Here is a 12,938-nt window from a genome sequence, read left to right on the forward strand (position 1 = left end):
AGATTAAGCAAAGTTCATCCATAAATCATCCCTCCTCTCAGAAGATGTGCACTTAAGTGCGGCCCACGCCTACACCACAGACTGCGCCTATAAAACACCTTTCTGCATTGGGGAATCAATGGCATATATGTTGTTTCTAAAATGAGCCAGAAATACCGGTTCCTTCTTGCAAAATACGGTCCATATGTGTACCCAACGAGTCAATAATGTTAAATTACTATCGAATGAATAATCCTTGTCGGGGCCATACCGTATTCTTCGATCGAGGTCATTCGATACCGATTCACAATCGAACCGCAGTGAGGTTTCGCGTCCAAAAAGACTGAACTCATTTTGACGGTTTGGCAATGCGAATGTCGGATGGGATTATTCCAACTATAAACGGTAATTTTTCACCGTAGTTGAAGCTACGGCAGACAAATCTCTGTGCGAGGCTAGTGAGGGTACGCTGAAGGGGGCGGCGGGGGGCATAAAATGAATTAAACCGAGAGCGACGTCCGCAAAAACGGGAAGGGAGACTATTCACTGGGAGCACCCGGTTATCGTGGCAGCGGGTTGGGGGGAGGGGGGGAGAATTGCAGCCCCTGTGGGAGAGTGGTGGGGGGAGGGGGTGCGGATCGATCCTGGCCCCGGAGTGCGTCGATTTCCTGCCTTTCGCGCATCGCGCCGGATTTAAGGGTAAACAAGTGCCCCCTCCCCGTCCACCCATCACCACCACTACCATCCGTACTCCACTGCCCTCCCGCGTCCAAATCACCGGATCAGTACCGAAATTTCTCGTGGAGAACGCTGGACCCGCGGGGAACCTTTGAGGAATGTAGGAGCAAAGGGCCCACGAAGTCACCTCTTCCTCACTTTCAGGGAACCGTAAAAACTGCGAATTTGTTGTGCATTGTAAATTTGTTTCAACTAAAGCTTGAATCGTAACTTGGGACCGGCGTGATTGGACTAGAAAATGTTGAAAGTCAAAAGTCTGCGGACATCTTAGGGAGAAAAGTGAATTTCAGCCTTTGTGATGTTGGTTTGTTTTTGCGTCGAATGTATTCGAAAACCTTTCCCTCGATGTATTTACTGTAAAAATTAGGAACCAAAAAAGAGCCGCTCACAACCAATTGTCTGCGAGAAATTGGCTCACGGGAGGCGCAGTATAAAAAACTCGATAGGTCCTGGCGACTATCGTCTCAAGAGATCAGCGTTGTTTATATTCCCCGTGAATCCTTTAAAAGTATTTTATTAGCTTATTTATATGCAGAGAGCGAAATGTAAAAAGTTAATGAGATGTTGAAGCAAGAAAGATAGAACGCGCCATGCCATTAAAAGTCTTGAAAGCTCAGAAATGTAAATATGCAAACATACTACCAAGCTTTGAGCCGGAAAACGCGGGTAAAAGAGTCTCCAGAAGATAAATTTAATTTGTTCAAACCAGGTAAACTCTTCGACTTTCACTTTTCGATTCATGAGCGTTAAGCGGATTTGAGAGGGAATGGGGAGGATGAGGGACGGTAAAAGAGGGTAGAGAAAGATAGGAGTAAAAGAACAGGCGTCCTGCACTAATAGTATGTTTAATCCAGGTGGCGGCGTCATAGGTTTGAAATAATCCGAGGTGTTCTCGTTTGATTACGTTTAAGTAGGCACCATTCGCAAAAGAAAGAGAAAAAAATACTCAGTTAAACGAACTGATACTTTCAGTAGAAATAATTTTGATGCAGAGGGTCGAGTCCTTAGTCAAGCCAACAAACCTCTTAGGTTGACAAAATCAAACTTTCGCTTGTTGGCTGAAGGAAATTAAAGATTTTGACGTGTAAGTCCGTCTGACACTTTTGCAAAAAATTATTCAATTTGTATTTTTTTAAATTTTTCCTTCAACAATTGAGCTGAATCCAAAGAACAAAATAATAATAAGACAGTCGCTCTTTGTCCTTTCGTCTTTACTGTTATGACATAATAAAAAAACTCCAACAGTCTACTTCGACGATCCATTTGCTGTGACCGTTAGATCACGGTGCTTATACATAGTAGCGTGACTGGCGGAAGGAAGGGGAGGCATCAGGGTAGAGGATTTGTAGGGATTCGATTTTTCAACCCGAATCTCTGGATTTAGCAACTTCTCTGGAAGCCTTCTACTCCTCTTGCTCTGATAGTTTTCTCAATTGAACCGATTATTTTCCAAATGACTTAAGCGTGAAAATTAAAAAAATAAGGTTTTCATTGATTATTATTGCCTTTACCAAGATGTATCTTACAGAGGAACAAAGTTTGAGACAATAAAATTTTAAAAGCCTAAAAAACTTTTGAGTTTGCAATTTCTCTAGACTTCTACAGTCAAATAATCCAGTTTTTTTTAGTTCTCCAAGAAATTATGTCTGTTGGGCTTACATCGTTTGGAGCATGATCGGTTCAATTCACGTCATTATCCTGCTCGCATGTAAACGTGGAAGTCCGTCCTTGCTTTAAGTTTTCGATTTATCAGAGGCGCCTACTCAGTGCCTCAGAACCCACTATGATGATTTACAGCCTGTAAGAACTTCGTAAGTGGTCAACGACTCTAAATTAAAAAGAAGAAGAAGAAGAAGAAGAAGAAAAATACAAAAATAAAAAACAAGAGGCAGGGGCGACAACCACGAATATTTTACGACCCTCTCGACGAAAATAATTTTCGCGTGAGTTGGAGATCTGCGGTTCTTATTTTTACTCGGCTAACTTTAGCATGCGACCACCGGACGACGATGTTTTCCGTGCAGGGGCACACTATCGTAAAATTAACGTGCAGGGGCAAAATTCCGGAGGATTCTGAAAGTTTGGAGTTAATTTGGAGTAGAGGGGGTCGCGGGGTAGGCTTGGAATTGATTCGACAACCTTTTCTGATCCGGTCGTGGCCAACGGGTGGGAGGAGAATAAATCTCGATGCTAGACGAACAGCGGTGTTGTGAAGTTTAAGATCAAAAGTTCAGAAAAGTTCACACAATGACTGACAACAGGGATGAAAGATACCTGAAAACACGGAGGCAGTATTTCAGAGGAGAACATTTTCACAAATCGCGTCGAATTATTAGAATTTAAGTTTTTGGTGAATAACACCCTAATTCATAATAGACAACTTGATATGCGGAGAAGAGCAACTTATTCCGGGACAAAGGCTGTATGAAAAGTTTAATAAAAAATCGGGGCATTTTGAAATCGTTCATCACCTCATTTTAAGTCGGTAAAGCAAAATTTAGTTGTTGATCCCTGTTATAGCGTAATAGGAGGACGGCAGGACCAAGGGACATAGAGTTTTAATCGGGGGAAGCCAAGACCAGTATTACAAAATCTTACTTTTTTCAAAAAATAATAAATTAATAAATAAAAATTCAAGAGTAGAATATTTTTTCCCACCTACTTTCCAGCCTTTCTCTGTTTTTTATCCCCAGAAAATTCGGGGGTAGGAGACGGGGGTAAGGGGTAAAAAGTTGGCCAAAATGCTTTACGTAATACTCAAACGGCTACTGAGCAAGACCCTTATAACGTTTTGGGTCAATTACTTAATGATATTTTTTTTATTTTTTCTTAAATTCGTTTATTTTAAAAAGGAAGTCAAATGTCGTTTTATCAAACCATCATGCTTCGATCGGACGAACCAGCGGGCCGATTATTGAAAGCTTAAAGCAGCCCGATAAGACATCGAATTGCGGTATATTGCATGGTTAAGATAGGACTATGTCAATGGTCGTATCGTATCAGCATACTTTCAGCCGCTGCCCAAGATATACCAAAAGCGTTGGAAACGTCAATTTTCTCACGCTGTAATTACGATGCGCTCGGATAAGATCAAACTTGACAACAAGTCGGACGTGTTGCGTCACGTCGCTGTGAAGGCGCTGCGAAAAAAATACTTGACCTCACCCAATCTGCCATCTGAGCATTATGTTTTATTGCGTTCTCGCTCACGTAAAGTTCATTGCTCGATGCGATGTGGTCGTCTCCTTCATCCCCAACCCCCCTCCCCCTCTCCTTCTCCTTCCGACTCCCGCGTAAGCACGGATTTAGTCCCAGTGACGTGATCGAAATACTTCATTTTGGATCAGTCGCATCTGAGAGGCGCACTTCTTCACGTCTAATTTCATCAGAGCCGATCGATAAACTTATTTATCGTGAGATTTTGCCTCTAAATTATATGGAGAGGAAATAACGGATGACGTTATATGATCTAGATAAGTCAGAAGGCTAATAAATTGACAACCAAGAGGATAAGAAGCGGGTAGAGGGAACATTAATGATTTTTTCGGAAGAGTCAAGCCTGGCGAATTTGAGTTTTTTGTTGATATTGTGTTACATGGAACGGAAAGCAAACCACATTTTCACTTCCATTTTTTCGTTCTCCCGCTTTTTTACAAGCACTGTTCAGATATTTTATTTTTTCCGCTCTGAACTTGGTAGATCCGTTGAGCACGTCTAAATCGGTTCAAACACGCAGAAAGCTACTTTATCATCGTGAAACAGGCTGCTGAGGAAGGTTCTAAATTGCGGAAGGGATACCTAAATTTTTATATTCTGTAAAATACGTTCACTCTCTTCTTGGTATAATTTCTGAATGTTTTACATTTTTATTTGGTTTAAAATACAGTTTTTGCATTTAGCTTTAGTGGATCTAATTTTAATTCAAACAATGTATCTAACTTTGTGAAGTCGTCCCGTGGAACAAAACTTGGGCTGTTTTGTTTGCTTGTCAGCGGCACGACAGCACAAATAATTTCATACACAGGAAAAAAACGGTCAGCTATTTTTAGCCTACAAATAGATATTACATGTATTTATCGCAATCTAGAGGGATCTGATCGCTGGCTACCGCGCGGTGGAGATTTTGGCCGGAGTGGCCGAGTATTCGCAGCTGTGGATAAAAAGAATCCATTATTTCTTAACGCAGCTTTTCAATAATATTATAAATCAAAATCAACATTTCTACTTTTCTACTGACAAAAATGTTCCCGCTGTCTTCGAAAAAAAGTTACAGAACGGCGCTCTTTCGTCACGTATATTGCCATATCGCGTTATTGAAGGCGAAACTAAGGCGAAATCGAATACTAGTCTGACCTATGGACGCTGAAAGTACGGTCATTAGTGTGACTGATCCGTGAATAGTCAAAGAGCAGAATGTTGTAATTTCTGTTGAGTTCATAGTTACTCTAACTACTATTTATAATTCTGCAAAAATCCACCGATATTTTCTGAGATGCATTCGATTGGAGATTTAAATGAGTGGTCATGTTGATGGTCCTAGCAAATACCGGATGGTTGCAATTTTATCTATGGATGAGAGCAATCCTTACAAGAAAAATCCGAGAGAGGGAGGTTAAACAAGAAACAGTTCGAAACTGGGGGCTGTGAGTTCCCAGAAGTATAAAATGATTTCTTCAGTCTAATAGCCCGTTCCCGCTATCACACCGAATGGTTCCTTGAGACAACCTCATCGGTCTCAATCTGCCAGGCCGTGGGCCATTTTTGAGAGGATTTGGACCCAAATCCCTGACACCTCTCTCGCGTCGTCAATCATCCGGTTTGGCAGACAACCCCTGCAAAAAGCTTGGAGGATGGGTCTGATATCATCTTTTATTTAATTCGATGGACGATAGTAATTCCTGAGAGACGCGTGGGCCGCCTGATACCGTCGTTTTTCGAATGAAAGGACGTAACTATATTTCAACGCTGCAAGGTTTCCGATCACAAGTTGTATTTTTACAAGGATATTTTGGGCGCGTCTACCTGAGATATTTGCTAAATTTTTTTCTGAACACACGAGAAAATCAAGGACATTTTTGACAGCTATACTGCCAAGTAGTTTTGTCGTAAAACAAATTTGTTGCTCTAGTTATTACTGAAACCTTGGAAATGGAGTTATATTCATTTGTCTTGAAAATTACAGTATTATACCTACACGGAAAAAAAAAATAATTGCTGATTCAGCGATTCAATTGCTAAAAGCAGTGAGTGCAATGTTTCAATGTAGATTTTACAACACAAAAATGCTACTTTAACCACCTCCGTGGTTAAATTAGTTTACAATGTGGTTAAAGTGGTTAAATTAATTTACAATGTGGTTAAAGTAGCATTTTTGTGTTGTAAAATCTACATTGAAACATTGCTCTCACTGCTTTTAGCAATTGAATTGCTGAATCAGCAAGTCTTTTTTTTCCGTGTACATAATATGGATCGCATCTAGCAAAAAGGAATTTATTATCGATATAAGATATCGATTACAGTATTTTCAAAATCGTGGAACATATTCTTTTCCTTTAAAAATACTGAATATATGCACAGTATTAAAATTTTACTCCCAAATTTTAGCGACAGCTCATCAGCAGCGTAGATTGGAGCACTGCGAGTTCACGCCTCGACCCATCGCGCCTTCAATTTTGCAGATGCGACACGGACATCCATCAAGTACGAATAGTTGTATCTCTGCGCCGTCTCAACGCGCCTCCTTTCCCTTGCCCTTCTTTCATGGTGTGTTGGTTCCGTTTGTTCTACATTTTGTAGTGGTGTTTCAAGGGCTGCGTGAGCAACACAGCCGAAGATAGGAGAGACGTAAGCGAAAGAAAAAGGAGAAAAAAGAAGAAGGGGTAGAAGATGAACGAAAACAAGAGGACGGAGAAGAATGTGGAGATAAAGAAAAAGAGGATTATGTCGATTTTGTTGATGTTGACGTTGATGTTGATGATAATGATAATGATTATGATGACGATACATACTGATAATGACGATACCTAACGATGATGACGATACCTAACGATGATGACGATACCTAATGATGATGACGATACCTAATGAGGATGATGAAGATGATGGAGAAGAAAAACGCTTTTGTCAAGATAAGTTGAGGAATGGCATCTTGTGTTTTCAACACTGAAATCAGCGCGCGTCGATTAAAACGACATATGGAAGTCTGAACTACTAAAATTCAATCGAGAAAAATTGTCTGGAGGCGCAAAAAGTTGTAGATTGAGATTTTGGGTGTAAATTTCCAGTGCGGGGACAAAAATGAACTATATTAGTCCGTTCGAGGAATGTTCAAAAGTTGTTATCTGCCGCTCATTTATCACGGGCCGTCGAGCTCTCCCACCCCCCACCCACTCCCCAGGAAAGTCGAAACTCTTTAAGAAAGATTCTGGGGGAAACCTTTTCTGGTCGCTGCTCCGGCTGAACCCTTTCCGCGCGAAGGCGATTTGTCAAAAGCTCGTCTATCTCAATCGGACTTCGGAGGCGGAAAATCGGTGAAATGTGAAAACTTTTCTACCACCCTTTTCCTCTCTTCGGGCGATACCCCAGCTTCTTCCATCGCCTCCGACCCTCCCTCTGAAATTCCCTTCCCTCTCTCACTCGAGGGTGTTTGAACTCTCGAGCCGCAAAAATAGTGCATTTTCGGAGCGAAACCTAATTCCTCTTTCCTTTCTGACGAATGGGCGGTGTTTAGCAAATGAGAAACAGAAAGAAATCTCAACACTAAAGTTTGGTTAATACAAGAAAGAAAACGGAAACACACGGAAAGTGAAACACAAGATAGCCCTTATCTTCGGTTGACAATTTCCAGAGAAAATGCTGGATAGTTTTTTGAAGAAATTTAATAAAAAACGAGTGGTGAATAGCAACATTGCAGTCGGAGGAATGTATTTTCCCAGTCTTTCCATTGTTTTCTGTGCTAAATTCACCACAAACTGTACCAAAATCAACAAATAAATGGTGTTGGTTTGCATTCCATTTCCTATATTATTCAAAATTAACACAAGAAAACAAATATTTTTATCGGTGTAACCATTTGATGCTTGGGCGATGTTTAGCAAATGAAAGTTAGATTCCTCGTAAGGAAAAAGGTCTGTTCGTTTAAATGGTGGGTAAAAATATGTATGGTCTGCATTTTGCAATTATAGAAATTACAATTTATAGCTCAATTTAGAAATAACGTATGTACCATTAGTTTCCCCATACACAAAAGTGTTTTTATAAGCTACACATTGTATTTCTTAATTGTAAAATAAAGTCCATACCTGCGGTAAAACTACAGGAACGCGCGACGCGTTTGCGGTGTTTTAAAACATCCAATCTCATTTTTTTAAAATTTTTTTATCACGTTTTTGCAAGAAATTTTTACAGAATATTCTTCACTCAGAGACGGAAAAAAGAGATCTTGTAAAAATATGACAATCATCAAATACTTCTCCATTGAAATAAATGAAGATAATGGTTGTAGTTTTACCGTCGACCCTTATTCTCATACGGAACTCATTTAAGTTTTCTATAGGGACGACGAACAATATTTGCATAACTTCTCAGTTCATGCAATGACTTTCACAAAACGCAGGAAAATAATGAAAGGCACTATTGCTCCCGAACAACTAAAAATGAAAGGGAGCCAAGCCTCCTCTTTTCGCTGAGTTCTGCTCTTACAGAGCGGATCAAATTGTTTTCAGGGGTTAATTCTGATCTTACGGAACAGATTTCACTTTTAATTCATATTCCTCAAACTTTTTGGTGGCTAAATAAGCTCTAGATTCTGGAGATTTTCAACAGTGTACATCAAATCACTCGCTTGTAACGTACGATACCTGTACTGTCGTGCTAAGGAAAAACGCCATATGAACCTTCAGGCGTTGCCACATTTCCTTTGATAAAACACAAATTTCCTGGTGAACTTATGAATATTATTCTCCCGATTTTGTAGATAATATATTTTTGGAATTTCACATGAAGATTCCGAAAATTTAAAGGAATAATGTGCGTAATCTTCCTCAAAAATAAACATTTTATCGAAGAAAATTTGGCAACTCTCGAATGTTCATTCGCCGTTTTTCCTTAGCACGGCAGTGTAACTTTTTAATAATGACAAGTCGTTCCGTGTAAAACTATAATCCGCACTAGCTATTATGGGCTCCGAGAGTGACAAAAGGTCTGACTATGGAATGTTGTGACGCTTCTATTGATCGGTGTTGAGTGCGCGGGAAAAGATAAGGTTGAGAGCTGAAAAATTGCAGCCTGAACGTCTTGGGTGTGGGCGCGCCATACAAAATTTACAACCGGAGCGTCAGCTACCAATCGAATTTACGAGCACTCAAAGGTCGTAGGTTAAAGAGACGTGCGCCTGAGAACGTACGTTTCATATTACAGGTGAGTAACATACCGACCGGTCAAAACGACGTTTAAGAGGCAAAAGCGCTGCTTGAATTTTTCTAAGAATTTTCGGAATAACCTCGATTGTATATTCATAGAAATGGACCGAGTTCATCAGAAAAGAAACAACCCACATTTTCGAAAAATTGAGTTAAGAATGTCTCTGAGTTTCCCTAGCTGTATATTTTCCTCTGTCAAAAACTGAAAGTCTAAAAACAAAATTTTTTTGTGAGAAGAGGGGTGAACGTTTATTTTTTTACATTTAGCCTCATGCAGCAGTAAAACTTCAAACCTATTTTTCTCAGTGTCAGTTCAATAAGGGGTTTCAAATTTTCCCTAAGATTTTTTTTTTTTAAATGCTATTAAAAAAATTAAAAAAATACTAACATTTAAGATATTTTACATTTTTGTGATCTTTATACGCATAGAAGCTGTTGACTGGGACAACAGATGTTTGTCAAGAAAGTTTGAAATTAGAAAAAGAAAATGAAGCACTCATTCATAAAAACGACGTAGAAGATTTCCACAACTGTATTTTTAGACTATGAAGTAGCTCATACAAAGCGTAGCAAGACCATTAAACACACACGCTGATTATTTTTCAAATTACCTAGCCATGCAGCTGCGAATGAATCATGAAGTTGCAACATCTGAGAAACACTGCAACGTTCATACGACGTTTCTAGAAAAAACCGCTCTATGCGCATGTGCGAAATTGAGAAGACAGACAATGCAACTTGTCAAGAAATTAGTTCTCCTTCAATCTGCTTGGTAGGCAATGCGGTAGCTACAGAGCAAGTTTAGTGGTATCATGCACAACGTCACGGCGCGCGGCGGTCACTATCATTTCTCGTGTAGCAAGGGACCGGTATTTTTCCAACATTGATACGTTGGAAGTAAAGAGCATATTAAATTAATCCTGATCATACAATCCAATCTCTTCAACTTGTAAAACTGCTTTCCTCAATCAGCTTCAAACCGGAAAGGTCCCTAATTTTAAATTGGCCCTGAGGGGTACTAAAAATTATTCCACAGAAATCTTTTTCGAAAGCTTGCTTATTCATCCTGATTCGAGAGAAAATCAGTTTTCCCCATGTAAAATTTGAATTTGGGAACCTTCGCCCTTCAACCAGAAACTGATTATGGTGTTAGTTCGATATTGTGGGTGAACACCAATTAAAAGGACCCAGCATCGCAAAATAGTCTTGAAATGGGCTCTGGAATAGTATGTTACATACAGTCTTGTGTAGGGATCAGTTTTAGATTTCCAAACGAGACTCAGTGCGTCTGTGAAAGCGAGAAAATAGACCCGGTAGGAAGTCCTACCATACTGATGGATTTTCCGACTATCTAAAAACCAGGATAATCAAACGGCAACTACCGTTTTTCAAAGCTCATCGATGCGCTTATACTACCGGTATTTAAATGCCAGTAAAAAAGTAACGACTGATGGCGCAACCCATTCCGATCGTGTGAGGGAGAGCTAAAGCCAAAAGCGTGCGAAATTATGGTTTTTACGGCGGTTCTGGGTACGGAAGTTACGGAACGAACATATAAACAAAGAGGGAAGAAGGAGGGTGAAGCAGGGAATACAGAGACAATGAGTAAGAGCGAAAAACCGTGGGACCAGCGACCCCTACTTCAACCATGTAGCAAAAGCTCACTGCGAGCTCTGGGCACTAAAATCTAACGCTATTTTACGAACGAAATAAAGTAACACATCGACTAACTAAAACTGTTTTTTAAAATCATCTAGGAAGCATCCAGTGCCGAATGGCAAGAAAATTTTATAAAATTCGACCTTTTCTTGAAATGTTCCATGAAATCTTAAGAGGCTGTCGAAGTATGAAAAATATAAACATTCATTCTAGGTGCGAGGGTTGTAGCCCGTGCTAAATGACCTAAGCTTTAAAAAAAACTTTTCTGGTTTTGTTTTCCCAAAGTGAAACATGGGTAGTAAACATTCGTAAAAGAATACCTTAAAAAAAATACTGTCAGTATGTTGATAACTATATACTGTCGGTTGGATAACTGTTCCGTTCTCCGGGTTTTTAGGAATGCAGAATATTAACGCATATTAGTGCAGCTACAGCTCGAGAGAGGCCAGTGGTGACTTGGTGAGGCGTGAATGATCGATTATCGATATCTCCCCATTTGAACCTATGGTAAAGAATCAATTGTTAAGGTGTTCGTTGCGAACACCCTGTAGCGAACACCCTGTTTATCGATTTTCCATTGGTTTAAATGGTAGATCAATCGATAAATCGCAAAGCACGCCAAGCCACTGAGAGGGACCTAGAGAGATCCTTCGAAACTGCTTCTGTCCAATATTTGATTCCAGTGCTCTATCTTACGGCCCTGACTTTTGCCGCTATAATTGCTTTGTATTTATTAGTTGAAAACTTAGACAAGTTTTGAAGTAGCATCGAGACGTGGATGCCTGGCTCTTTATCGAATCATATTGGAATTAAGATATTTCACCAAAAGTTCAACATAGCTCTAGTATTTCATTTCAACCCCTTTCGTTGGTAAAGTTGTAGTCTTCGTCATTTTCCGTAGTTATGAGTTGAAATCCGATTAGAAGAAAAAGAGAGCTAGATTTTTATAATGACCGATAAAACAACATCTCTTTTGATTTAAAACTTCGAAATAAGAACTTGAAACTTATCCTGGGATCAATTTTAGTTAGGTTTGGAGCCTTCAAAAATCTGCTGGCTATAAATATTTCACTTCATATACACATTCTCACATACTATAACGTCACATTATTCAGCATTTTCGTTCTTTTATATGAAGTGAGGAAGTTAAACGCCACCAATTCGATTTATAAACGTAAAACTTAGATTCTCTACTTATCGTACGGCAATTGCCGAACGAGAGCTCAATCCTGTCACAACGTTCCCCAAGAAGTTTTGATGATTGGGTGACCTTAACATTTCAGTTCATACTAGGAGTTTTCGTACTTCAACAGACGACCGTAGAGCGTTGGAAAAAAAGAACACCAACAATGCTGCCACACAGATCAGACAATTACTGATGCACGACTAAAATTATTGTACATTAAACGAAGCCCGGCATCAGAGCGACCTTTCAGGCTAGTGAAATCACAGCGAGGTGCCTCGTATACCCCCTAGTTTCCTTGCACTTCCGGTAGGAGAAGCAAATAATCTCACTTCCGTTTCTGCTCGGCGCTTTTCCATTTCCTGTCACAGCGTTCCTCAAGAAGTTTCACAGTGGTTTTTGTCCGGAGATAAAACGAGTTAAGTGACGTATGAGCGGAGGGTCAAGTGATCTTTTCATACGTTAAGACCATGACAACAGATCTTACAGTGAATGACGAAGCCTTTTAATTTCTCTTACTTCATACAGTCCGTAAGGAATGAGCAAATGAAGTTGAGAGCAATAGACATCGTGGATGCCTCATCATCAGATACATGGCATGGATCCAAAAATAATACACGATGTGATTAATTTGAGGCATTAATTGGACAACATTTTGCAAAAAGGAACCACTTTTTCTGGCTTATTTTAGAAACAACATATGTGCCATTTGTTTCCCTATGCAGAACGGTGCCTTTATGGAACGACCAGAGAAAATGGTTCCTTATTGCAAAATGCAATCCAATTCGTGCACTGTCAAAAAGACATTTATCTTTTTTTTTATTTTTTTTTTTCAATTTGTAAGAGCTTACTGAAACTAGACAAATTATTTTTGGATAACTAATAATTTTGCTAAGTTCCGCTCGTTTTATTCAGCTGGTGGTGATTTTTAACCACCTGTTTCAGAATTCAATTCTAAG

General features: G+C 39.6%; 1 protein-coding gene across 12 annotated transcripts in view; it reads right to left on the minus strand.

Moving 5' to 3' along the window:
- The window catches only part of dnc (phosphodiesterase dunce), a 774,040-nt gene that overhangs the window by 52,367 nt on the left and 708,735 nt on the right, over positions 1-12,938 (minus strand). The gene's annotated exons all lie outside the window — the stretch shown is intronic.

Source organism: Bemisia tabaci, chromosome 1 (genome assembly GCF_918797505.1).
Source record: "Bemisia tabaci chromosome 1, PGI_BMITA_v3".
In the NCBI taxonomy this organism is placed as follows: domain Eukaryota; kingdom Metazoa; phylum Arthropoda; class Insecta; order Hemiptera; family Aleyrodidae; genus Bemisia; species Bemisia tabaci.